Source organism: Pongo abelii, chromosome 12, assembly GCF_028885655.2.
Source record: "Pongo abelii isolate AG06213 chromosome 12, NHGRI_mPonAbe1-v2.0_pri, whole genome shotgun sequence".
NCBI classification, from domain to species: Eukaryota; Metazoa; Chordata; class Mammalia; order Primates; family Hominidae; genus Pongo; species Pongo abelii.
The window spans coordinates 41,334,771-41,361,520 of NC_071997.2; the positions used below are offsets into that span (position 1 = coordinate 41,334,771).

Here is a 26,750-nt window from a genome sequence, read left to right on the forward strand (position 1 = left end):
GAGGGAAACTGAAAAGTGGCATAACAGGGTGATGGGCAGGCCCAGGAGAACTCACTATGAGTCTTGGGAGCGCTGCTAGCACCTCTGCTACCTCCTAGGTGGGTCATTTCACCTCCCTGGCCCAACCGTGAATTCAAGAATACCACACCCAGCACTGCACTGTGGCCAGGGTTCCTGCAGAATAATGCAAGGGAAGAGAGCTGGGAATGACAACCTACTGGTCACATGTGTGATGCCATTTGATGTGGTTTTGCTCTGTGTCCCCCCTCAAATCTCATGTTGAATTACAATTCCCAGTGTTGGAGGAGGGGCCTGGTGGGAGGTAAGTGAATCACGGGGGTGGACTTCTGCCTTGCTGTGCTCGTGATAGAGTTCACGAGATCTGGCTGTTTGAAAGTGTGTAGCACTTCCCCCTTATCTCTCTCTCTCTCCGGCGTGAAGATGTGTTAGCTTCCCCTTCACCTTCCGCCATGATTGCAAGTTTCCTGAGACCTCCCAGCCATGTGTCCTGCACAGCCTGTGGAACTGCAAGTCAATTAAACCTCTTTTCTTCATAAATTACCCAGTTGCAGGTAGTTCTTTATCACAGTGTGAGAATGGACTACACATTATTGTTATTGTTAAAGGAAAAGAGGAGGGGGCAGAAGGAAGAGGAGGAAGGAAAAGGGAGAAATGAGGAAAGAGAGGGAAAGGAGAAAGAGGGAGGAGAGAGAAAGGGGATTGCCTTTTTAAAAAAATAAACTTTTTATTTTAGAATAGTTTTAAATTTCCAGAAAAGTTGAGAATAGTCCAGAGAGTTTCCCTAGATATCACACCCAGTTTCTCTCATTGTTACTATTTTACATTAATGAGGTACCTTTGTCACAATTAATGGCCAATGTTAATACATATTAACTAAAGTCACCCTTCATTCAGATATCCTTAGTTGACCCAGCTGTCCTTCTTCCACCATAGAACACCATGTTACACTGAGTTGTCCCATCTCCTTAGGCTTCTCTTGGCTGTGACAATTTCTTAGACTTTCCTTGTTTTTGATGACCTTGACAGTTTTGAGGAACATTAGTCAGGTATTTTGTAGAATGTCCCAACATTGGGATTTGCCTGGTGTTTTCTCCTGTGATTATTGGGAGAAGACCACAGAAGTAAAGTGCTACTTTCATCACGTTCTATCAGGAGCACATCCTATCAACATGACGTCACTCTTGATGTTGACCATGATCGTCGGCTGAGGCAGTGTTTGTTAGACGTCTCCACTGTGAAGTTTCTCCCCTGCTCCCTTTCCACACTATATGCTTTAAAAGGAAGTCACTGTGTGCAGCCATACTTAAGGCGGGGGGAATTATGCTCCACCTCCTTGGGGGTGCAGTATTACACAAATTACCTGAAATTCCACCACTCTGGAGATGTGCCTATTCTCTGCCATTTACTTATTCGTATGTATGTGATTAAATAAATATATAAATGTAAATCAGTATGGAGTCATGCATATTTATTTTATACTTGGGTTATTTATAATCCAATACTACTTTATTGCTCAAATTGTTCCAACTTAGGCCATTGAAAGCTTTTTCAAGTGGTCACTGTGTCCCCTTGACCTGTGTGTTATTGTTTGTTCTTCTGAGCATGTTCTTACTTTCTGGCCCTGTAAAATGCTCCTCCAGGCTCATTTTGTACATTCCCCGCTTGTCCTAGAATCAGTCATTTCTCCAGGAAGGCTTACTTCCTTTTATTAAATGGTATTAAGAACAGCGGGGGCGGTGGCAGGGGCGGTGGCGGTGGCAGGGACGGTGGCGGTGGCGGCGCAGTAACATCAGGGCGTTGGGGCAGCTCCTGTGACAGACGGAGCTGGAGCGGCGGGGCAGTGGCAGAATTCAGCGACCGGGAGAGTGGAATGAACCTTACTTGTTGAATATCTTCTGGTTACTAGTTGGATTCATTTGTAAAAGAATTATTTTCCCCTGTGTGGAAGACACTTAGTGTCATATTTAAATTATACGTCCACGGATCAAAAAGCTTTTTGATTTCCCGAAGGAGGGACATACCGCTATATCAGATAAGCTTGACATCACAGCCAAGATGGTGCTGTCCCAGAGACAACGAGATGAACTAAATCAAGCTGTAGCAGATTATCTTTGTTCAAATGGCTATGAAGAGGCATATTCAGTTTTTAAAAAGTAAGCTGAATTAGATATGAATGAAGAATTAAAGTAGGCTGGTGTTTAGGGGGAAAAAATGGACATCTGTTATTAGATTACAAAAGAAGGTTATGGAATTAGAATCAAAGCTAAACGAAGCAAAAGAAGAATTTACGTCAGGTGGACCTCTTGGTCAGAAACAAGACCCAAAAGAATGGGTATTTTCTGCCAGAAAAATACACATTGAGTGGTCACAGGAGTCCAATCACTCGAGTCATTTTCCATCCTGTGTTCAGTGTTATGGTCTCTGCTTCAGAGGATGCTACAGTTAAGGTGTGGGATTATGAGACTGGAGATTTTGAAAGAACTCTTAAAGGAAGGACATACAGACTCTGTACAGGACATTTCATTTGACCACAGTGGCAAGTTTCTGGCTTCCTGTTCTGCAGCTATGACCATTAAACTATGGGATTTTCAGGACTTTGAATGCATCAGAACCATGCACGGTCATGGTTCCCCATGACCATAATGTTTCCTCAGTAGCCATCATGCCCAGTGGAGATCATATAGTGTCTGCCTCAAGGGATAAAACTATAAAAATGTGGGAAGTGCAAACTGGCTACTGTGTGAAGACGCTCACAGGACACAGAGAATGGGTATGTACAGTACAACCAAATCAAGATGGCACTCTGATAGCCAGCTGTTCCAATGACCAGACTGTGCGTGTATGGGTCGTAGCAACAATGCAATGCAAGGCTGAGCTCTAAGAACATGAGCATGTGGTAGAATGCATTTCCTGGGCTCCAGAAAGCTCATATTCTTCCATCTCTGAAGCAACAGGCTCTGAGACTAAAAAAAAGTGGTAAACCTGGGCCATTCTTGCTGTCTGGATCCAGGGACAAGACTATTAAGATGTGGCATGTCAGTACTGGCATGTGCCTTATGACCCTCGTGGGTCATGGTAACTGGGTACCTGGAGTTCTGTTCAATTCTGGGGGGATATTTATTTTGAGTTGTGCTGATGACAAGACCCTACACGTATGGGATTACAAGAACAAGCGATGATGCATGAAGACCCTCAATGCGCATGAACACTTTGTTACCTCCTTGGATTTCCACAAGACGGCACCCTATGTGGTCACTGGCAGCATAGATCAAACAGTAAAAGTGTGGGAGTGCTGTTGATTGTGTCTCCTTCGGCCCCTCCTCCCTCTTTTCCTCTGGATGCACTCTGATGATACCATGGTTACCCGACTGAGCTCTGTTTACATAAATATTGTCCTTTCATGTACATTATTCTGGATGTAGATTGAGCTTATTAAATGTTACAAAGAAAAAAAAAAGAACAGCATCAAAAACTAAGACGTAAACACTAGGTGTGCTCATTGCTACCGGGATGACACTTATTCAGGCCCTGTCAGGAGACAGAACAAGGAAATATATACCAACCCATATCTGTAAGTATATTCTACATATCCATCTGCATCTATTTTGAGCTGAACTCGATTCCACGTTGATGTCCCCAACACTAACCACTGCCATATGAATCACTGCAACCTTTCCTGCTTGCTTGTTAGTAGCCTCCCCTCCAACAAACATCCGGTGACTTCACATTTCAGAGTGTGTGACTAGTGGCTTCAGAATTTATATCCTTTTGGGAAAGAGCTTTATCTACTACAATACAGGGTTGTGAACAGTTCCTTATGCTTTTAGTCTTACAGTCTCCACTCACTTCCAATGCCACTTGGTCAGCACATTTTCCCCCCACCCCTTCAGTGGAATTATTTTATACATTTGTAATACAGTTAGTCTTCTGTCATATTCAGCATCCCATCTTGGAATCCCCCAACATCTTTAATTATTTTTTTAATTTGCATATGTTAATGTTCACTCTTTGTGATGTAAAATTCCATGGGTTTTGAAAAATGCAGTGTCATGTATTCACCACCAAGTATCATACACAATAATTTTACCATTCTAAAAGAAAATCTCTTGTGCTTTCCCAGCTCTACTCTGCCATCTCTACAGGCCCCTGGAAACCACTGATCCGTTTACCATCTCAATAGTTCTACCTTTTCTAGAACATAATATAAATGGATAAGCTTTTTTCAGTAAACAATATCCATTTAAGTTTTATCTATGTTTTTACATAGCCTGATAGTTCATTTATTTATATCTCTGAATAGTATTCCTTTATATGCATGTACTACAGTTTATTAATCTATTCACCTACTGAAAGACATCCTGGTTTTCCAGATTTTGGTAATTATGAATAACGTTGCTACACACATTTGCATGCAGGTATTTTGTGGATGTAGTTTTCAATCAGTTGGGTAAACATCTAGAAGTATGCTTGCTGGTTCATACAGTAAAATAATGTTTAACTTTTTAAGAAACTTCCAAACATCTTTTAAAGTAGCTGTACTATTTTGCCTTCCCACCAGAAATGCATGTGGGTTCTTATTCTTCTAAATTCTCATAGCAATTGGTATTGTTGGTTTTTTGTATACTAGCCATTCTAATAGGTGTGTGCTGAAAGCTCATTGTTGTATTCATTTGCACTTCTTTAATGACAGATGATGTTTCACATGCTTATTTACCATTTGTAAGATATATATATATACATATATGTACATACGTATATGTCATATGTATACACACACACAAATATCATCTTTGGTGGTGATTTGGAGGTGTCTGTTCAGATTTATTCATTTTTTCAATTGGATTACTTATTGTCTTTTTGTTGACTTTTAAGATTTGTTAAAATATTTTGGATACAAGTTTCTTATCAGGTTCATGTTTTGCAAATATTTCTTTTCAGTCTGCAGCTTGTGTTTTCATTATCTTAACAGAATCTTTCATAGAGCAGAAGTTTTTAATTTTAATAAAGTCCAACTTCTCTATTTTTTTTTCTTTCATGGTTCATGCTTTTGGTCGTGTATCTAAAAATTCCTCACCAAACCCAAGGTCACATAAATTTTTTTTCTTATGTTTTCTTCTAAAAGTTTTATAAATTTGCATTTTAAATTTAGGTTTATGGTCCATTTGGAGTTATTTTTTGTGTAAGTTGCAAGTTCTGTGTCCAGATTCATTTAGCCTATGAACATCCAACTGTTCCAGCAACACTTGGTGAAAAGACTTCACTTGCTCCATTGAGTTGCCTTTGCGCCTCTGTCAAAAGTCAGGTTATTGTATTGTGTGGGTGGGTCTATATCTGGCCTCTCCATTTGTTGATTTATGTGTCCCTTTTTTGCCAATACCACACCGTCTTGATTATTATAGCTTTATAGTAATTCTTGAAATGAAGAACTCTGAGTACTCCAACTTTGATCTTCTTCTTCAGTATTGTGTTAGCTATTCTAGGCCTTCTGCTTGTTTATATTAATTTTAGAATCAGTTTATCAATACCTAAAAAATAACCTGCTGGGATTTTGAATTGGATTGCTCTGATCAAGTTAGAAATACTTCACGTCTTAACAATACCAAGTCTTCCAATAAATAAGCAGGGACTATCTTGCCGTTTATTTAGATTATTTTATTTTGCCAGTATTTTCTAGCTTTTTGCATACAGTTTCCATAGACTGTGTCAAATTTATAACTAAATACTGATTTAGGGGGATGCCATTGTAAATGGTAATGTAAATTTCATTTCAAATTCTAATTGTTCATTGTATATAAGAAAGCAATTGACTTTGTTATATTTTCTTTGTATGCTGTGTCCTTGTTATACTCACCTTTTCCAGTGAGGTTTTTCACCTTTTTTTGTGTACTTAGATTATTTGGCATTTTCTACATTGACAATGTATCTACTAATAAAGACCATTTTTGTTTCTTTTTGTCCAGTCTGTATACCTTTCTTTTAATTCTTTTTCTTACTGCTGTAGCTGGGACTTCCAGTATGATGTTCAATAGGAGTGGTGAGAGAGGACATCCTTGCCTTATTCTTGATTTTAGGGGGAAAGTGCCCAGGCTCTCAGCAATAAGCATGACATTTAGTGCAGGCTTTTTGTACATGTTCTTTATCAAGTTGAAGAAATACCCTCTGTTTCTAGTTTGCCGAGTGATTTTATTGTAGATAGGTATTGATTTTTTTCAAATACTTTCTCTAGCAGTTGATATAGTCATGTGATTTATCTTCTTTAGCCTATTGATATGGTAAACTACATTGATTTTTGAATGTCAAACCAGCTTTGTATATATGGAATGAATCCCACTTGGTTATGGTATATAATATTACTGAATATGATTCAATAATTTTTTTAAAGATTTTTTTGTATCTATGATTATGAGAGATATTGGTCTGTAGTTTTTCCTTTCTTAAAATGTCGTTAGCAGGTTTTAGTGTTAGGGTAATATACTGTGCTATAGTCTGAATGTTTGTGTTCCCCCAAATTCATATGTTGGAATTCTAACTTCCAAGGTAATTGTATTAAGAAGTGGGGCCTTTGGGAAGTAATTAGATCATGAGAGCAGAGCCCTCATGAATGGGTGATCCCTTGTAGAAGAGACCTAAATGCCCTTATAGTAGAGGACTAAGAGAGACTCCTCATCCCCTCCACCATGTGAGGACACAGCTAGAAGGAACCATTTATGAAGCAGAGAGCAGGCCCTCACTGGACACCAAATCTGCCAGTGCCTTGCTCATGGACTTCCCAGCCTTCAGAATTGTGGAAAATAAATTTCTACTGTTTATGAGCCACCCAGTTTGTGTGGTGTTTTGTTATAGCAGCCTAAATAGACTAAGATAACTGGCCTCATAAAATGAGTTTGCAAGCAATGCCTCTGCCTCTATTTTTTTGGAAGATATTGTGGAGAATTGTTATTATTTCCTCTTTAAGTATTCTGTTGAATGTACCAGTGAAACTATCTGAGCCTAGTGCTCTCTTTTCTGGAAGGTTTTAAATTATTCAATCTCTTTGAATATAAGACTATGCTCTTTGGGGGGTTTTAATAGTTTGTGTCTTTCAAGGAATTGTTGCACTTCACCTTAGTTATATTTATGAGCATAAAGTTGTTTGTTATATTACTTAATTAACCTTTTAATGCCTATGGGATCAGTTGTGATGACCTCTCTTCTGTTTCTAATGTTAATAATTTGTGTCTTTTCTCTCTTCATTGGCCTGACTAAATGTTTATCAATTTTATTGATCTTTTCCAAGAACCAGCTTTTGTTTTACGATTTTTCTCTACTGTTTTCCTGTTTACAATTTTATTAATTTCTGTTCTAATTTTTAATTACTTATCTTATTTTCCTTGCTTTAGGCTTAAATTAAATTAGGCTTCTTTCTTTAGTTTCCTAAGATAGAAACCTGAATGATTGACTGTAGATCTTTTTTTTCTAATAAATATATGTGTTTGACATTATAAATTCCCATTGTTCTGCTTTTTGTCACTATAGGTTAGTTTGCACTTTTAAAAATTTTATAGAAATGAAATCATGCTGCTTGTATGTTTTTTCCTCTGCTTTCTTTCACTCAGCAAAATTGGTCTCAGATTCATCCATATCCCTGCATGTATCAATAGTCTTTCTTTTCTTTCTTTTTTAGATAGAGTCTCACTCTGTCACCCAAGCTGGAGTGCAGTGATGTAATCACAACTCACTGCAGCCTTGACCTCCTGTGCTCAAGCAATCCTCCCACCTTGGCCTCCTGAGTAGCTGGGACTACAGGTGTGCACCTCCACACCCTGCTAATTTTTTTTCTTTTCTTTTCTTTCTTTTTTTTTTTTTTTTTTTTTTTTTTGAGACGTAGTCTCTCTCTGTCGCCCAGGCTGGAGTGCAGTGGCGTGATCTTGGCTCACTGAAACCTCCACCTCCTGGGTTCAAGCAATTTTCCTGCCTCAGTCTTCCCAGTAGCTGGGATTACAAGTGTGTACCACCACACCTGGATAATTTTTTTGTACTTTTAGTAGAGACGGGGTTTCACCAAGTTGCCCAGACTGGTCTCAAACTCTTGAGCTCAAGTGATCTGCCTCAACCTCCCAAAGTGCTGGTATTACAGGTGTGAGCCACTGCCCAGCTGTCTGTTTTTTCTTATTGCTTGATAGTACTCCATTTTATGGATATGCCACAGTCCATTTATCTGTTGCTATACCTTTTGGATCATTTTCAGTTTTAAGTGATTGAAAATAAAGCTGCTATTAACAATCATGTAAGAACGTTTGTGTGGACAAATGCTTTCATTTCTCTTGAGTAAATACCTAGGAGTGGAATGGCTGAGTAATATAGTAAATGTATGTTTAACTTTTAAGAAACTGCCTATCTGTTCTTCAAAGTGGAGGTACCATGTTGCATTCTTACCAGCAACATATAAGAGTTCCAGTTCCTCCACATCCACACCAACACTTGGTGTGGTCAGTATTTTTAACTTTAGACATTGTAATTCAGACTGAATACACGAATGTGGTATGTTATTTAAGTTTTATTTAATTCCTCTCAGGAATACTTCGTAGTTTTCAGTATACAGGTCTTCCCCATCCTTTGTCAGGTTTATCCTAAGTATTTTATATTTCTGATACTATTATAAATGGCACTCTCTATTTCACTTTCTGATTGTTCATTGTTAATCATATAAATGCAATTGACTTTTTAAATATTGATATTATAGCTTTTACCCTTTCTAAATTCACTTAAGAGTTCTAGTATCTTTTTGTAGATTCACATATTTTTGCCATTTTTTGTTTGTTTCATGAAAGAGGATATATTTGGTCTCTACTCTCCTTTTGGCCTTAATTGAAAATTGGGAGGATATGCTTTTTAAAAGTGTATCTTTCTAAGGTCAGTTAGCTCATGGATGGAGTGGTTATTTGAAATCAGGGCATGGTGGCAGCAAGAGCCAGCAGGCATGGAAACAGTGAGTCTGGTCTGCTCTGGCGGTGGCCCATAAGAGGAAAATTCTTAGAACACTCTGCCCTAGTAATGAGAGCAAGATATGTGAGGACTGGCTTGGGAGTCCCTTCTGTGGATGAGAGTATTAAACCCCATGATGATTTAGTGTCCATCCTTAAGGGATGCTTGCCAAGGTGTGAGACAACCATGTAATGGGATACTCTGCAGTCACTAAACCAGATGGCAAAAAGGTCATTGGCATGGAAAACACTTGTGGGTTATGACTGTATTAGTTTTCTAATGTTGCATTAAATACGTAGTCATGAATATGATTGCTCTTTGTAAGCATAGGTTCTGAGGCTTAGGCACAGAATGTTGGGGGTGATATTTAAAGTTCTGCGTTTATACAATTGCCAAATAAAAATTGGCATGATTCAAAACACTATGTGCAATAGAGTAACATTTTTATAAGAAAAAAAGTGTATACAGTAAAAAATTATGGGCAGTGTTTGTTCTTTACCCTCCAAGATTTTTTACCACAAACATGTATCACTAGGATACTGTGAACAGCTTACATGAAACCTAAACTGATACAAATCCATTTGTAAGATGGAACTCAAGGTGCATTTTCCCATAGACACAATGTTTTTGGGGTGATTGGAGCCCTGTGACTTTCCACAAAAGATTTTAATAATAAGACTCTATGCCCCAGGTCTTATTTCTAGTGGGCAGTAATTTCAAGTTTAATTCAAGATGCCAGGAATAAATGGCTGTGTCTCCCTCACTCACCGACCCATGAAGAGGCATCCGTGGCAAAGGGGCTGGTGACCAGGAGCTGTTCACATTACATCGACATAAGAAAATGTCACTCCCTATGTTCACAAGAACGTATGTTCCACTCTAGGAGAGGAGGGGCAGAGCCCCCTCACAGCTGCTGCACACTGGGGTTGGCCTCTTCACAGGCATGTCTGTGTGTGTGTGTGTGTGTGTGTGTGTGTGTGTGTGTGTGTGTATGCATGTGCAAAAACGTGTACGCATGAGCACAGGAGGGGACATATCAGTATGCACATGTGTATGTGGCAGGTGATCTGAGTCCATTTATGTTGCCTCTTTTCCAAGAAGAAGAAAAGAGTCCACCAAGAAAGTTTTTGTTTGAGAGTATAGGTTTTACTGCAGATATCGTGAGACGTCTTTGAAAGGGTTTTCTCTCCCTGTCCCGACCTCTCCCCTCTCTCATCTGCCATTCTCTCCAGCCTCACTCTGTGTGGTCGGTGACTGATTAAATAAACTGTGGAGCATCCACTCCATAGAGTCCTACTCAGCAAGAAAAGGAGGCATTGGATAATGATGTGCCCAACAGTGTGGATAAATCTCCAGAGAATTGTGCTGAGCAAAAAAGACATGCACACCATGAGTCTATTATTCCTGAAATGACAACATTATAAAAATGAAGAACAGATTATTGGTTGCCAGGGGTTAAGGAGAAGAGGATGGAAGGAGGTATGGCTATAAAAAGGCAGAAAGAGGAACCCTGTGGTGATGGATACACAGACCCTACATGTGGGATAAGATTGCATGGAACTAAACACACATGCATGTGTACACATACACACAATGAGGACAAGTAAAAGTGTATCAATGCCAATATTCTGGCAGTGCTATTATACTATCATACAAGATGCTATCTTTAGGGGAAACTGGATAAAGGGCACACAATATATTTTCCAATTTATTTCCTAAAACTGCAGAATAATTTACAATGATCTCCAGATAAAAAAGCTTAATTTTGGCCTGGGCATGGTGGTTCACACCTGTAATCCCAGCACTTTGGGAGGCCAAGGTAGGAGGATCGCTTGAGCCCAGGAGTTTGAGATAAGCCTGGGCAACATAGCAAGACATTACCTCTACAAAAGTAAAAAAAAAAAAAAAAAAAAAAAGCATGATGTATTGGAGTGTGCCTCTGGTTCCAGCAACTTGAGAGGCTGAGGTGGGAGGATTGCTTAAGCCTGGATGGTTGAGGCTGCAGTGAGCCATGTTTGAGCCACTGAACTTCAGCCTGGGTGGGAGAGTGAAACCGTGTCTCAAAACAAAACAAACAAAAAAAAGATAATTATAGTAAAAACAAAACAAAACAAAACAAAAAAGCTGAATTTTTAAAAAGTGAGACAAAAATAAATATTTTTCTCAAACAAAAACTGAAGGAATTCCTAGTGAGTAGATCTGTCCTAAGGACAGCTTTGCAGAAGCTCTTCAGGCAGAAGGAAAACCTTATTAGTCAGAAACTGGGGTCAGCATCAGGCAGAGACGCAGGGCAGAGAAAGCATAAATGAAGGTAAAATAAGATCGTTTGTTTTGCTTTTTTTTATTTAATTCATTTTTTATTGAGGTAAAATATACATATATGATTTACCATCTTTACCATTTTAAATGTATTGTTCGATGGTAGTAAATACATTGTGTTCCTTTTTTTCCCTACTTCCCCTACTCTCTTCTTTATAGTCCTTATTCTTCGTTGATCTAAATTACTAATTATGGTTTTGCAGCTTTCTTCCTATGTTTTGGAGCCAATTTTTGTTCAAGTGTCAAGCATGTTTTTTTGAAACCTTGCAGAGCTGGGGTAGGCCTTATGCCCATGGGTGGGTGGCTGGAAGGGCCTGGAAAGAACCCTGATGACACATGGTTCTCCCCAGGGTACCCCTGCCTCTCCCAGTCATGGACTCCAGTCTGTCTGAGAAGCCATAACAGCTTTTGTTACAGGGGACCACTGACGTCTTTAGCATGTGGGTGTTGTCTAGGGCTATGGGCACGAGTGACAGATGCAAGGGCATTGGATTCAGGCTGACATGAGTCCAAACCCCAGCTCTGCCTCTTAGTAGCTATGTGATCTTGGGCAATTTACTTAACCTCTCTGGTCTCCAGTCTCATATGCAATAATACTTTTCAGGGCAGTTGTTGTCAGTTACAGGACCTAACACATGGGATAGACACTATCACACAATGGATGCTCTTCATTTCCTTCCCTATTATGATATGTATCACCATTCCTTCCAGTGAGTAGACAGTTGCCACACTCACATAGGAGACTCCATTCCTTACCAACTTTCATAGGTAAGAGCTGCAGTGCTCCATCCTATCCTGAGAGTTTATTCTCTGCAGGGAGGCAAACATAACTATCACTTCTCAGTTGCCCTCCAAACTTAGGTGAGGATCCAGTTTTGTAGGAGGTCTTACAGCTTAAGAAAACAGGTCTAAATCCAAGCAGCCTGATGAAACAATAACCCTACCTTCTCCCATTCCCCAAATCCCTTTGAGAGTAGGGGCATTGTGTTGCCTTCCTGATGGTTCCAAAAACTGGACATCTGGACTTCAATGCAATTCCACGGTCCATTCTTTGTCCAGCAGTCAAAATGGTGTCTTTAGACATTTAAAATAAGTTAGCAAGGATTGAAAAGCTCCAATGCCTGACCCAGTCTCCTGTCTCTCCACTCTCCCCATGGCTTACACTGCCCCGGCCATGCTCATCTTTCTGTTTCTCAACTTGACAAACTCATTCCACCTCAGGACCTTTGCACTTGTTGGTCCTGCTGCCTGGAAGGCTCTGTCCCTGATCTGAGTATGCAAGCCACTCATCATCCTGTCCCAGCTCCAGGATCGCCCCAGCAGGCAGCCTTCCCTGAACATTGTTGAAAGCAGAACCCCTCCCTCCTCCTCCCTTGGCAGCTCTCTTAATTTCTCCGTTTGCCCCCCGGCATTCACCACAATCTAAAACCACCTCACTCATTTACATGCTTACTTGAGTTTTCTCCATTTCCTCCTTCAGGAACATCAGCTCCACGGGACTAAGACTGAGAAATCCCTGGTGCCCTGATCTAGGCCCAGCACTCAATTTGGGTGAGTCCCAACATCTATTTATAAATGAATGACTGTCCCTTCCCTCCCTGGCATGGGGACTCACACCCTGCAACAGCAACTCTGGTCCCTGACCCCCCTGGAGAGCTATCTGTGGATCCCAAGCCATTCCCAGACCACATAGCTGGTAGCTGGCACAGGGGAAAGCATGCCAGGGTCCAGTGACCCCAGACAGTCACTTAGGATGTGATATGGTTTGGCTGTGTCCCCATCCAAATCTCAACTTGAATTGTATCTCCCAGAATTCCCACATGTTGTGGGAGGGACCCAGGGGTGAGGCAATTGAATCACAGGGGCCAGTCTTTCCTGTGTTATTCTCATGATGGTTTATAAGTCTCACGAGATCTGATGGGTTTATCAGGGGTTTCCACTTTTGCTTTTTCCTCATTATTCTCCTGCCGCTGCCATGTAAGAAGTGCCTTTCATCTCCTGCCATGATTCTGAGGCCTCCCCAGCCATGTGGAACTGTAAGTCCAATTAAAGCTCTTTTTGTTCCCAGTTTCAGGTATGTCTTTATCAGCAGCGAGAAAATGAACTAATACAGAATGTTAGCCCCAAGGATAACATTTTTGCAAGCTCAGCTGGCAGACCTGGGCAGGAGATTCTTTTCTTTTCTTCTTCTTCTTTGTTTTTTTTTTTTTTTAATTTTTATATTATATAAAGATGGGTCTCACTATGTTGCCCAGGCTAGTCTCGAACTCCTGGGCTCAAGCAATCTGCCACTTGGCCTCCCAAAGTGATGGGATTACAGGCATGAGCCATCATGCCTGGCCATGAAGGTTCTGAATAAGGAGTAACGGGACATGTCTCCGCTCATATGCAGCCATGTAGCTTAATGGCTTGGGATTAGGGAGCAATGCTAATTCAGCAGACACCAAGGCAAAGAAATTGCACCTAGGGAAGATTTACTTCTTATCCTCTGTATCCCATGTCACCCCCACCCCCCCAGCTGAGCTGCACTCCACGCTCCCAGCAGCCCTCACGCTGAGGAATAAGCAGCTCAGCTGCCTGTCCCGCATCCTGCCGAGCTGCAGCCAAGACCAGAGGGACTTTCCCCGCCCCCACCACACATGTGTGTCTATCCACAGAGGAACATCTATCAGGGGCTCCAGGAGAGAAATGACTATTTCATAAAGATTTCATTTTTGTTGGAGTCTATCCACAGCTCTACATAGTCATAAAAATTCAATAGGAAACTTCCATAAAAAAAGAGGCATAATTAAAAAGAAATAGGGACAGCTCCAGCAGAGGTTGAAGATTAAAGACCAAGAGGCCCAGCACAGATAGGGGAATTTTATGAGCTACCAAAGAAAGAAAAACACACCACACAGAAAATGCATGCAGTAGAGACGGTCCTGCCACTTTGAGTGAGGTGAGCCAACCAGACTGGGGTGCCATTCTCTGAAGATGGGGGCAGGCACTCAGGCCCTGTGTGACACAGTAGTGCTCAAGAAACACTGCAGCTCCAAGTATCGGGAGCCAGTGGGATGACAAGTCTCCACTGCTGGACAGTCCTGCCCTTGTTGGATCCACAGAAGTCTCAGGCTCAGGACAAAGATAACCCTCTGAAATTTCATGGCCTGAGGAGTTGAGTTGTTACCCCAGTGGGCATAGGGCTGGAGGAAAAGCTTTTAACTAACCTCTGGGAGACTGGATCCTTAGCCAACATTCAACCAAAACACTCAACTTCAAGGCACCAACTTGCTTTTCATTAGACTATTTTCTCTTTTTTTTTTTTTTTTTTTTTTTTGAGACAGAGTCTCGCTCTGTTGCCCAGGCTGGAGTGCAGTGGCGCAATCTCGGCTCACTGCAAGCTCTGCCTCCAGGGTTCACGCCATTCTCCTGCCTCAGCCTCCCGAGTAGCTGGGACTACAGGCGCCCGCTACCACGACTGGCTAATTTTTTTGTATTTTTAGTAGAGACGAGGTTTCATCGTGTTAGCCAGGATGGTCTCGATCTCCTGACCTCATGATCCGCCCACCTCGGCCCACTGAAGTGCTGGGATTACAGGCATGAGCCACCGCGCCCGGCCTCATTAGACTATTTTTCTTATTACAAATACAATAGATGTTCCTTGTAGAAATTTTGGAAATACAGAAAAGCAAAATGAGGATTAAAACTGACTGTCATCTTTTTACCTATCTATATGCATCTATCACCTTGACATTTTTGCTTCCCAATCTTTGGAAAAATACAGGTCATAAAGAAGAAAAGAAGAAAATAACAGGCTTGGATACTGGAAATCTGGGCAGGATAAGGGGAAAACTGCCATCCAAAGCAAACCAGAGACACAAAATGGCTGAGGTGTGGACAGAGCTTAGCGGTTACAGAGCAATCCTGCCTATCAGAATTCCAGGTAGCTCAAAGGAGAAACTGAGGCTTAAACAATGGGGGTGGGAAGGGGAGAAATGCAGAGAGATCCTCGGGGTTTTACAACCAAAAAGAAACAGTAGGTTTGATTGCCTCTCTGCAAAGCCCATGTGTATGTGTACATTTCTGTCCCCATTTCCAAATTCGACACAGTCGGTGATGATGGTGGCTTCTAGAGTCAGCACCCTTTGCCCCATCTAAGCTATGACTGTGGTGGTGGTACCCACGTTTCTGGAGATAGGGTCACTGCTTTACCTGCAGTACTGGGGGCTGGGAGCCATGAGCCCTCAGGGGTCATTCCTAAAGAGAACAGTGAGCCCCAGATATCCATAAACATAATTTCACAATTGGGAGGAGGCAGCTCTTGTTATTGCTACTATCTTGTTATATCATCATCATCATCATCATCATCATCATTATCATCATCACAATGATGCTGAAGATGGCAATCAGAGTAAATGAGCAGTGCCTTAGACCAGAGCTGAACCACTTCTTTGGGCATAAGAGAGATTTAGAAAACAATAAAAAGTGCTTTCCAGTGACTTATTTTCCAGTAAAACTGAACATAGCTATGTTGAATCCTAAGGGGGAAGATTTGACTCATCTTATGACTTAAGAGTTCCTAATTTTTGGATAGAGGATCATCTATGGGGCATCTGGCATAGCTTTTATAATGTGACCCTTGGCTCATGCCTGAGAAGTAGCCCCAGGTAGCCTTCTAGTCCCTCCTGCAAGCAGGCACAGCCCACCACTGAGTAGGTCACCCATGGGGTTCCTGGGGCACTTGCCACTGGGAGTAAGGGAAGCATAACCAGGTGCAAAGCAGGTGAGGGACAGGCCAGAGGTGCCTTGCCCAGGGCTGCTGTGTGTTCCACTCCTGCGGGACATGAGCTCCGTGGGGCAGGGTGGACTCTTGCTTACCCATGTCCCCACTTCCACCATGGCCATGGGCTCACCAGTGCAAATAAATATTTTTTAAAACATGTTTAGCTAGATGGACTCTGAGTAATAGAAAGAACTCTGGAGAAGGTTCAGGTGAGCCTACTCTTTCCCTGCGTTTGAAATAAAAAGACCAAAGCCTGGGGCAGATGGGGAAGCCCAAGGACACGTGGTGGCCACCTGCAGAGGCCACAGATGACCCAGCCCAAGGTGCCTCATGGCTCACATCAAAGGAGCCTGTCCAGGATGAAGGCCACTCTGTGCCTTTTCTTACTCCATAAAAAGCTAAGAACTTGCTAGGAAGAGGGAGAAAAAACCCTTCCTAGGTTTGTAGAAAGGAAATTTCAGGGAAAGTGGTTCTAAGATGCTCATGAATTAGTCCTGATGGAGTTTTCCAGATTCCAAGAGTGTGGACTCTGGAACTAGATATCCTTGGAGCAGATGGAAGTCCCCTGTTAGTTAGGCCTTAGAAGGACACTTCCGTTCTCTGAGCCTCCACCTGGGCATCTCCATCCCAGGTCGCAGCAGTAGCTGCCTTGGTAGCTCATCACAAAGATCACGAGATCCCTCAGGCAAAGCTCCTGGAAGGAGCTTGTCTGCCTGGCAGACAATTCCTGCTCAATAAAGGTTGACCACCATTGCTATTATTTCATTGCCACCCACTCTCCAAGAAACAGTCTTCTCCTGGAACTGTTTGGGATGGCCAAGACAAGTAGAAGGAATCAAACTCACCCAGTCAGTTGACACTCATTGGTTTCAAGCTTTATGTCAAAATTGGCAAGCAGTGGCGTCGGCCCTCAGGGGAGGGAGACTGGCCATCAGACAAGGGATGGGGAGGGGGTTTCACTTGAAATTGTTTACAATGTGCATATATTCATTTTCAAAAAAGCAGTTATAACAAAGGAATGTGGTGGCTAGTAATTAAAAATAATTATACAGATATTTTATAAGTTAAAAGACAACACAGGGGCCCAAACCACAGTCTGGTAAATACATCTTCCCTGAATCCCAACACCCCTTCCCAGGCACAGGGACAAGAATTGTGTGTCTTTGGGTCCAGCAAGCAAAGCAAAGGTCTGGGGCTGTGAGGGGCAGAGCTGGGAAGAGGGGGAAGGTAAATTCAGGCTTTCCTCCACCTTAATGATAAAGACATTGGAATCTCTTTTAGAAATTTAAATGTGCAATGAACAAAAAGAAAGGAAGCAAAATAATCATTACAAAAGCAACGATGGCTGTCACTTACATAGTACTTTCTACATGCCAGGAAATATTTAAGAATTATATAATAGCTAACATAATTCCAAGAACAACCCTATGAGATAGGTACTATCACTGTTTTTTTTTAACTTTTATTTTAAGTTCAGGGGTACATGTGCAGGTTTGTTACATAGGTAAACTTATGTCATGGGGGTTTGTTGTACAGATTATTTTATCACCCAGGTATTAAGCCTTGTACCCATTAGGTGTTTTTCCGGATCCTCTCCCTCCTTCCATCCCCCACTCACCCAACAGACCCCAAAGTGTGTTGTTCCCCCTAAGTATCCATATGTTTTCATCATTTTGTTCCCACTTGTAAGTGAGAACATGTGATACTTGGTTTTCTGTTCCTGCATTAGTTTGCTAAGGACAATGGCCTCTAGCTCCATCCGTGTGCCTGCAAAGGAAATGATCTCATTCTTTTTATGGCTTCATAGTATTCCATGGTGTATATGTACCACATTTTCTTTATCCAGTCTATCATTGATGGGCATTTAAGTTGATTCCATGTCTTTGCTATTATATAACTGTCTTTTTTTTCTTTTCTTTTCTTTTTTCTTTTTTTTTTTTTTGAGATGGAGTCTTGCTCTGTCACCCAGGCTTGGGTGCAGTGGTGGCAACCTCAGCTCACTGCAACCTCCGCCTCCCACCTCAGCCTCCAGAGTATCTGGGATTACAGGCACCAGCCACCACGCCTGGCTAATTTTTATATTTTTAGTAGAGACGGGGTTTTGCCATGCTGGCCAGGCTGGTCTCAAACTCCTGAACTCAAGTGATCTGCCCTCCTCAGCCTCCCAAAGTGCTGGGATTACAGGCGTGAGCCACCGTACCTCGCTGTATCACTGTCTTTTTTAACAAACGAGAAAACTGAGACCCAGATAATTTATGTAACTTGCCCAAGTGATACTTCTAATATGTGTTGAAGTTAGGACTAAATCAGAAAGTTTGGCTTCAGAGTCCACACATGTTTCTGTATACCTCTAGAATACATGGTCAATGTATTCAGATTATCAACTCTTTATTTGGAGAGCTCAAAGAAAAGTAGAGAAAATACAACCCATATCCACAGAGCCAAATGGACAGGTCTAAAGTCTAAGGGGTTCCATGGTGCTGTCCTTACCATACATAGAATTTCTTCATCTGTCACAAATGGCAATGAGGACAAAGTAGAGGCCAAAATCAAGCATCTTTCAGTTCAAGCTTCAGGAGAAGGGAGAAGGGACAAGAAAGAGGATAAGATGAAGTGGTGGGATCTAAAGCCCTGCAAGGCCTGAATGTGTCCCCTTGAAATTTATATGTTGAGACAACTACCAGTGTAATAGTATTAAGAGGTGGGCCTTTAGGAGATGATGAAGTCATGAGGGTGGAGGCCTCCTAGATGGGATTGTGCCCTTATAAAACAGCTGCAGCAAAGCTTGCTTGCCCCTTCCACCTTATGAGGACACAGCAAGGGGCACCATCTATGAAGCACAGAGTGGGCCCTCACCAGACACCAAATCTGCCTGAGCCTTGATCTTGGACTTCCAGCCTCCAAAACTGAGAAATAAATGTCTATTACCTATAAATTACCCAGACTAAGGTGTTTTGTTATAGTGTCTCTAGTAAACTAAGGCAAGCCCCAGCTGGAAACATCCATCTCTGCTAAAAGTGCCACAGGACCTGGAATGAGTAACAGACTCTTTTCACATCTTATCTGCAAGAAGCTGGGTTCTGTGTTTGTCTCAGCCTGGCCCTGCTCTCAAGGTTAGCATTGCACAACTGGAGGAGGTTTTGGTGACTTCTGTTGCCCACCTTGTTCTCCCAGTAGAAGAGCCAGACCCCAGAGAAGGGAAGAACACCAGGTTCACAGTGGAGAGAGAACAACCCTCCAGTCTCCTGCTGAGGCTGCACTAGGGGTGAACCCCACCCCACCCTGTCCTCTGGGAAGCCCCTCCTGACTCCTCCCTCTGCAGTCAGGGTGTTTCCACTCACAACGTGCAGTCACAGCACCATTCCCAGTACATTTTTGGACACTAGTCCTGGCTGCATTGCCAGGATGTGGGGCCCTTGGGTTTTCCCTCTGCTACAGTACTGGCCTGGCTGGATGGAAAAACAGGTAGGCAAGGGTTTGCCCCTGAGGATAAAAGGGATATAAGCCTGTGGCCATCCTGGGGGTTATAAGCCTCTCCACTCCTGTCTTTTTCTGTGGCATATAACAGAGCACTTGAAACCAAGTATTTATTATTTTCTTTTGGAGGCCAAGAAATCCAAGGTGGAGGGACCACATCTAGTGGTGCTGTCTTGCTGGTGGGGACTCTTTATAGAGTCATGAGGCAGCACAGAGCATCAAATAGCAAGGGGGCTGAGTATGCTCACCTGCTAGCTCAGGTCTCTCTTCCTCTTTTATGAAGTCATCAATCCCACTCCTATGATAACCCTATGATTCATAAGGGAAGAGCCTTCATGACTCAGTTACCTGTTAAAGGCACTGCCTCTCAATACTGACACATTGAGAATTAAATTTCAACACATGTTTTGGAGGGGACAAATATTCAAACTGTAGCAACTTCCCAGAAATTGACTCATTTCTGTTTCCTATGCAGCAGCTTCTTTACCTTTCAAAGGATCTGGTCATCCTAACTCCAGGCCGCTGAGACGGGTCTGAGCAAATCTAAACTGTGTCCTGGATTCCTGGAGACAAGCTTCATGCAAACCCCAGCATGAATGTCTCAGACTCGCCAGACCCTGCTTAGCTGGCTGGTTGTCTGAGAGCACAATTAGAAAAGAAATGGCTCTGAGGAGACAGAGGAGATGCGTAGCTAACTCTCACACACAATCTCACATACACCCACCTCACACCCTCACACACCTCTCAGACACTCACACACTCAATCTCAGACACACACACACATTCAGTCTCACACACACAGCGCATTGCACCAAGCATCTCCAGGTAGAGGTAATTAAAAGTTGATTTATGTCTTTCTGAGGCACTAAGACTGTAATGAATTTCTCCATGTTTCTGTGATTGCTTCTTTAAATGGGGATGCTGACTTTTCTGGGGAAAAATATGGTGAACTAAATCTAAATTTTGCTGCAGTAAATATATATTAAGGAATATGTAACATTGGCCTGGATATTACAGGAGTTATAAAGAAAAAGCCACCTATGTGCTTGCCCTATACCATACATTTCCTGCATGATTACAGAAGGTGGGGAAGCATTTGCCTTTGTAAGTGTAGTGGATGGAGTTGATGTGAATCCACATGCATCAGCACTGGAGACAAATAAAGGACAAACCTGGCAAGATATGATGAATCTGTGCTCAATCAAAATTCGTTCACCTGAATTCCAATTGGTTTACTCTTGCCTGGGTAAGAAATGGAACAGAAATCACAGGCATTTCAAAAGGTCATGTTCATCCAATCATCAACATTCTCTCTGGATGCCTCTCTAAAGTGCTCCTCTCTAAGTTTACCCTTTTATATTTTGTCTCTGAAACATGGTAGGTATCAGAATTAGTCCTTCACAGTTATAAATGCTGCTGTGTTCAGAACAAAGTCTGATCTTAGTTTCTGATCTCTGAACCCACAAGGGGTGTTAGTCTGTGTCACTCCAGGCAAGTGCTTTCATCTCTTGGGGCCTCAGCAAATAACGAAGCTAAAGCTATAGCAGCTCTTATAAACAAAGATAGATCCAATGATTAAATCTAAATTCATCAACCAGAAACACTCATTACTACTCAAAGTGCCCAGGGCCACCAAGAATTCTTCTAATAAACTTTCTTTCTGAGGTTCCTATGTCCTAAAAGCCACATGTCACTTATCAATAATAATAATACACCTTGCCATTTGAGGTTGACCAAAAATGTACTTAACTATAAAGCAGTGCTTCTGATGAGCAAGAGAAAACCCATGTCTGCAGGAAAACTATGATGTAATGCCAACCAAAAGTAATGACATTTAAGATTTGTGTTATGAATAACTGTATATTTTATACTTGGAAATACATAGTGCTTATAACTTATAGAAGCTGCCATTTGACCCTGTGCTACCCTCATGAACCCTTTTGGGATTCAGGAGCCTTGAGTTGGGAAGTACTGGGTCTGATGTTTTCTAAGGTTCTGGCATTCTATGCAATTTGGTCTAAGAAATTCTGGCTGTCAAGGGGAAAGGATATCAGGTACTCTCATTTCTTGCCAGTGAGAATGTCTAATCTTTGTGGAGGTCAATTTTGGAATACATTTTAAGAACCATAAAGTGGGTATAGAAGAAGTTCTAGTTTTAATGATGATGGAGTATCCTCCACTGGCCCAATCCTCCTGCAGATAAGATTTATAAACTCTGAACAAAATATTTTAAAAACAATTGAAAGCACTGGCAGAGAGAAACTGGAGTTTGACCTTTGAAAGAAGGAACTGCACCCATGCTTCCTATGCTTACCCTATTTTTCTCTAAGGGCTCTCTCTAGTCCGCCAGGCAGAAAGCTGTGATCCTATTGCTTGAGGTGTCAGAGGACAGAGTTTGGGGCTGCCAGAGTGACTGGAAATTGAGGGGGATAAATCCTGGAAAGAGCTAAAGTTTTTAAAGTTGAATAATGATTTCAACCAATTGCCCACTGCTCAATGATTGGGAAACAGATTTTGGAGTTTAAATCCTATGAATTTTTCCAAAAGAGCTGTTTGGAAACATCTTGGGCATTTCACTGAAATCCTAGGAAGGGGTCATACCTGAGAGTAATAACTATGCCCCCAGGATTAAAGATACTCCCTAAGTCTAAGGAAAAATCTAAATAGGCCTACCCTAAAGAGTATAAAACCAAGGTTCTACAGCTTTAAGGTGACATTCCATAATTAACTGATTGATGTTGCCAAAGGAAAACAATAGAATCCAGAATCTCTAAATCTATTATCCACAAAACACAGTATATAATAAAAACTTATAAACATGCAAAGAAACAGAAAAAAGAGACTCACACGCAAAAGAAAAAAAAAGTTAATAGCAACAAACTCCAAGATACTCTAGGTGTTGGAATTAGTAGACAAGAATTTTCAAGTAGCTATTATAAATATGTTCAAGGACGTAAAGGAAAATATTTTCATAATGAAGGAACAGATAGAAAATCAGAGAAGAAAATAGCAACAACTTGGGGGAAAACAAAAAACAAAAACAAATAGAACTTCTAGAACTCAGAAATGAAAATTTCAGTGGATAAGCCTAACATCATATTGGAAGCAACAGAAGAAAAGGTCAGTGAACTGGCAGAGAGGTCAATATACACCATTCAATCTTAAGAACATATAGAAAATGTTTTTTGATAAAAGAGTATCAGTGACATCTGGTATAATATCACATAGTTTAACATATGTGTAATTATAATTTCAGAAGAGGAATAGAGAGAAAATGTAATTGAAAATGTCTTATATTTGATGAAAAGCACTAACTTATCAACCCAAGGATCTCAAAACACTCCAAGGAAGATGAACACACACACACACACACACACACTCTCTCACACACACGCACAATGCAGTCAAACTGTTGAAAAATTAAGAGAAAGAGAAAAATCTTGAGCAGCCAGAGGCATGTTACATGCGTGGGGCCAAAGATATAAATCATATCAGTTTTTTTATCAGAAGCAATGAGGTCAGAGATGACAAAATTTTATGATAATGGAATAATAAATGCTGAAATTCTATGTCCAGTAAAATACATCATTCAAAAAATGAACGTAATGTAGACATTTTCAGTTAAGTGAAGCTGAGAGAATTCATCACCAGGATATATGAAAGAAAGTTCTTCAGGTTGAAGAGAAATGACATCAGATGGAAACTAGGGTATTGAGAATGGAAGCAGATACCAAGATGTTAACAACCATGGATAGGTAAAATATGTGTGTAACCATAAAAGACTACTCTCTTTGTCTTTCTCTAATTTCTTTAAAAGATAATTGCCCATTGCTTACCCCTGTTGTCTATGTCATGTTATGCAAAGTGTATTCTCTAACTAAGTGGGTATTAGAAATCAACAACCACATAATATCTTAAAAATTTTCATGCAAAAATTAACTAACACAATTTTAGGCTTATCAATATAGACTTAAAAATAAAAGCCTAAAACTATAAAACTTGTGGAAGAAAGCATAAAAGATCTCTGCTATCTTGGGTTAGGCAAAGATTTCTTAGGATACAAAAAACACTAATCATACATTAATTATACATTTATTTTAGTAATAAATTTATTTCATGAAATTTTTCTCTTTGAAAGAAAGAAAATGAAAAAGAGATAAGCCAAAGACTGGGAGAAAATATTCACAATATATTTATTTGGCAAAGGACTTGTATCAAGTATACATGAAGAATTTCTATAAATCCATAATAAAAAATACATGGCCAAATATAAAAATAGGCCTAGAACAGCCTAGAGATAGGTCTAATAAAAGGCCTAAAACAGACACTTTGCAAATGGTCAATAAGCACTTGCAAAGGTAGTCAACATAAGGAGTAACTGGAGAAATGCAAATTAAAACCAGAACTAAATGCCGTTTCCCATGTACTAGAACAGCTCAAATTATAGAGACTAAAGACACAAAATGTTGGTGAGGACGTGAAGCAATTCTCGTACTTTGTTAGTGGGAACATACGCCACTTTGGAAAACTATTTAGTAGTTACTTATACATTAAACATCCACTTATGTATGGTTTAGCAATACTTCTACTTTCCAAAGAGAAGTAAAAACACTTGTCCACAAAATGACCTGTACTTGTTCTTACCAGCTTTATTCATGATACAGTAGTCCTCGCTTTTCCACAGTTTTGTTTTCCATGGTTTTCGCTACCTGTGGTTAATCATGGTCCAAAATTATTAAATGGAAAATTCCAGAAATAAACAATTCATAAGTTTTAAATTGTGCCTTCTTCTCAGTATCATGATGAAATCTCGTGCTGTCCTGTTTTATTCCACCAGGGACAGGAATCCTCCCTCTGTCCAGTGTCTCCACGCCATATACACTTCCCACCCATTTGTCACTTAGTAGCCCTCTCAGTTATCAAATCCACGGATAGTGTCAATACTATCCACAGTCAGTGTATAGAGGAGTCAGTACTATCCATAGTTTTAGGCATCTACTGGGGAGCCTTGGAAACTATCCTGTGGATAAGAGGGGGACTACTGTACTACAAAATTGGAAATAGCCCAAATGGCCATCAGCAGGTGAATGACTAAACAAACTGTGCTATAATCATACAATGAATTACTTCTCAGCCAATTCGGGGACACATACAAGTCACCACGGACCTTAATGCTGTGCCTGTGGTGAGAACAGGTCATGAGCAACCCCAGCCATAGACACCTAGGCAGGGACCCCATGAGGGTGGCACCTGAAGACCAGGAGGGAGAAGCTCTGCTTCCTTGGAAGGCCAGCCCCTTCTCCCCAGATGCCACAGGGCACACACACCCACTTCTCCTGGCACCTGGGCTGCATTTTGGGAAAGGAGGGGAGTGGGGAATCCTTGAGCGGCATCAGAAACTTAGAACCTTAATGAATGTAAGTTTTAATACAGTAGAGATTACAAATCTTTAGTTAGTAAAATGAAATATTTTGTTGCCACCAATAGAAAGGGGCTGATATGGTTTGGTTCTGTGTTCCCACCCAAATCTCACCTTGAATTTTGATAATCCCCATGTGTCATAGGAGGGACCCAGTGGGAGGTAACTGAATCTTGGGGGCAGGTTTTCACCACGCCATTCTTGTAGTAGTAAGTCTCATGAGATCTGATGGTTTTATGAAGGGGAGTTCCCCTGTACATGCCTCTTGCCTGCCGCCATGTAAGAAGTCCCTTTGCTCTTCCTTCGTCTTCTGCCATGATTGTGAGGCCTCCCCAGCCATGTGGAACTGTGAGTCCAATAAACCCCTATCCTTTATAAATTACCCATTCTCAGGTATGTCTTTATTAGCAGTGTGAAAACAGACTAAAACAGGGACCCTAAGTGTAAGATGAGTTTAGACATATACATAAAAAAATTAAAGTTAAATATTTTTGCACTTCTGACATGCAGCTGAGCTACGCTTGTGTTTCTAGAGGATCTAAATATCAGCGATGGGCTCTGAGAGGAGGTGAGAGGAGGTAAGAGGAGAGACCTGAGTGTCTGGAGACCGCAAGCACTCCATGTCTAGATTTTCAGGTTCCTTTTATTATTATTATAATATTATTATTATTACACTTTAAGTTCTAGGGTACATGTGCACAATTGCACCAGGTGTATCCTGGTAATAAAAATGCTACAGCAGGTCCGATTGAGCTGTCTTAGCTTAAGGTAAGCAATGCTCCCTTTGTAATTCAAGTTAATCAGTGCAATTTTGCCTCCAGAGAAAGGCAGTTTTCCACACTGACTCAGTATGGGCTCTGAGAAACAATATGTCTGCATTTAATCAAATATTAAAATCTATGGTTAAAATAAAATCTTGTTATTCTCATGAAATCCTGAAGGTCTTTAAGTATTTTCCTTCCATGTCAGAGTCCAAAATCCTGGAAAGGCCCTGGTCTCTTCTCCAAGAAGGAATGGCAGGGGGAACCTCCCCTTCCCCCTCCCCTCACCCTACCCACTCCGCCCCCTTACCATCAAGAATAACCAGTGGATGAGAGGGGCATGCCAGTGACCTTAGATTCGAGATAAAAGCACGTGACATTCTTTCAAAGCCAGATAATTCTATAGACAAGTTGGAACTTGGGTGAGAAACCATCCCAGTTTCCCCAGGGCTATTTGGGTTTTAACACTGAAAGTCCCACATCTCCGGAAATGTCTCAGACCCACGCAAGCAAACCAGGAATGGTCTTCCTGCCAGGAGGTCAGGACTTGTGGGTCAGAGGTCCTCCCTGCCCCAGGGCAGCTGCCTCCTCTCCTGACCGTTGGAAAGGGCTCTGATGCACTGACCTACACCCTGGTTCTCCAGGCTGTGTGTTATCTCTGACGGCAGCCCCTGTGCCGCCAGCCTACCCACCCCCACATCGTGTTAAATTTCAACCACAATCTGCTGCCTTGGCTCTTCTTGGTATCTCTAGCCCAACGACAGCAGTCTACTTCCCAAGAAGACCGAGAGTTTAGAAAGTTTTTCGTTTTTTTGTTATAACATATTTGAGTTATCTGTAAATTTACTAACCTATCAATTCCGATGATGGAGTCCCTTTTCTTTGTTGTTGCTGTTGTCTAAATTAGAGCTATATCATTCCAAAATGCTTGAATATGATATGGCACCAACATTCACTTCACTACCCCAAGCTTTTACCCTCAAGTAAAAGGTGAATTCAGGAACATGAGTTTTTTTGTTTAGTT

At 41.3% G+C, this 26,750-nt stretch overlaps 1 long non-coding RNA gene and 1 pseudogene across 9 annotated transcripts in view; one reads left to right on the plus strand and one right to left on the minus strand.

Moving 5' to 3' along the window:
* LOC103889758 (uncharacterized) overlaps positions 1-26,750 on the minus strand; it is a 268,260-nt gene that overhangs the window by 154,584 nt on the left and 86,926 nt on the right. The gene's annotated exons all lie outside the window — the stretch shown is intronic.
* LOC129057647 (platelet-activating factor acetylhydrolase IB subunit beta-like) lies at positions 1,868-3,497 on the plus strand (annotated as a pseudogene).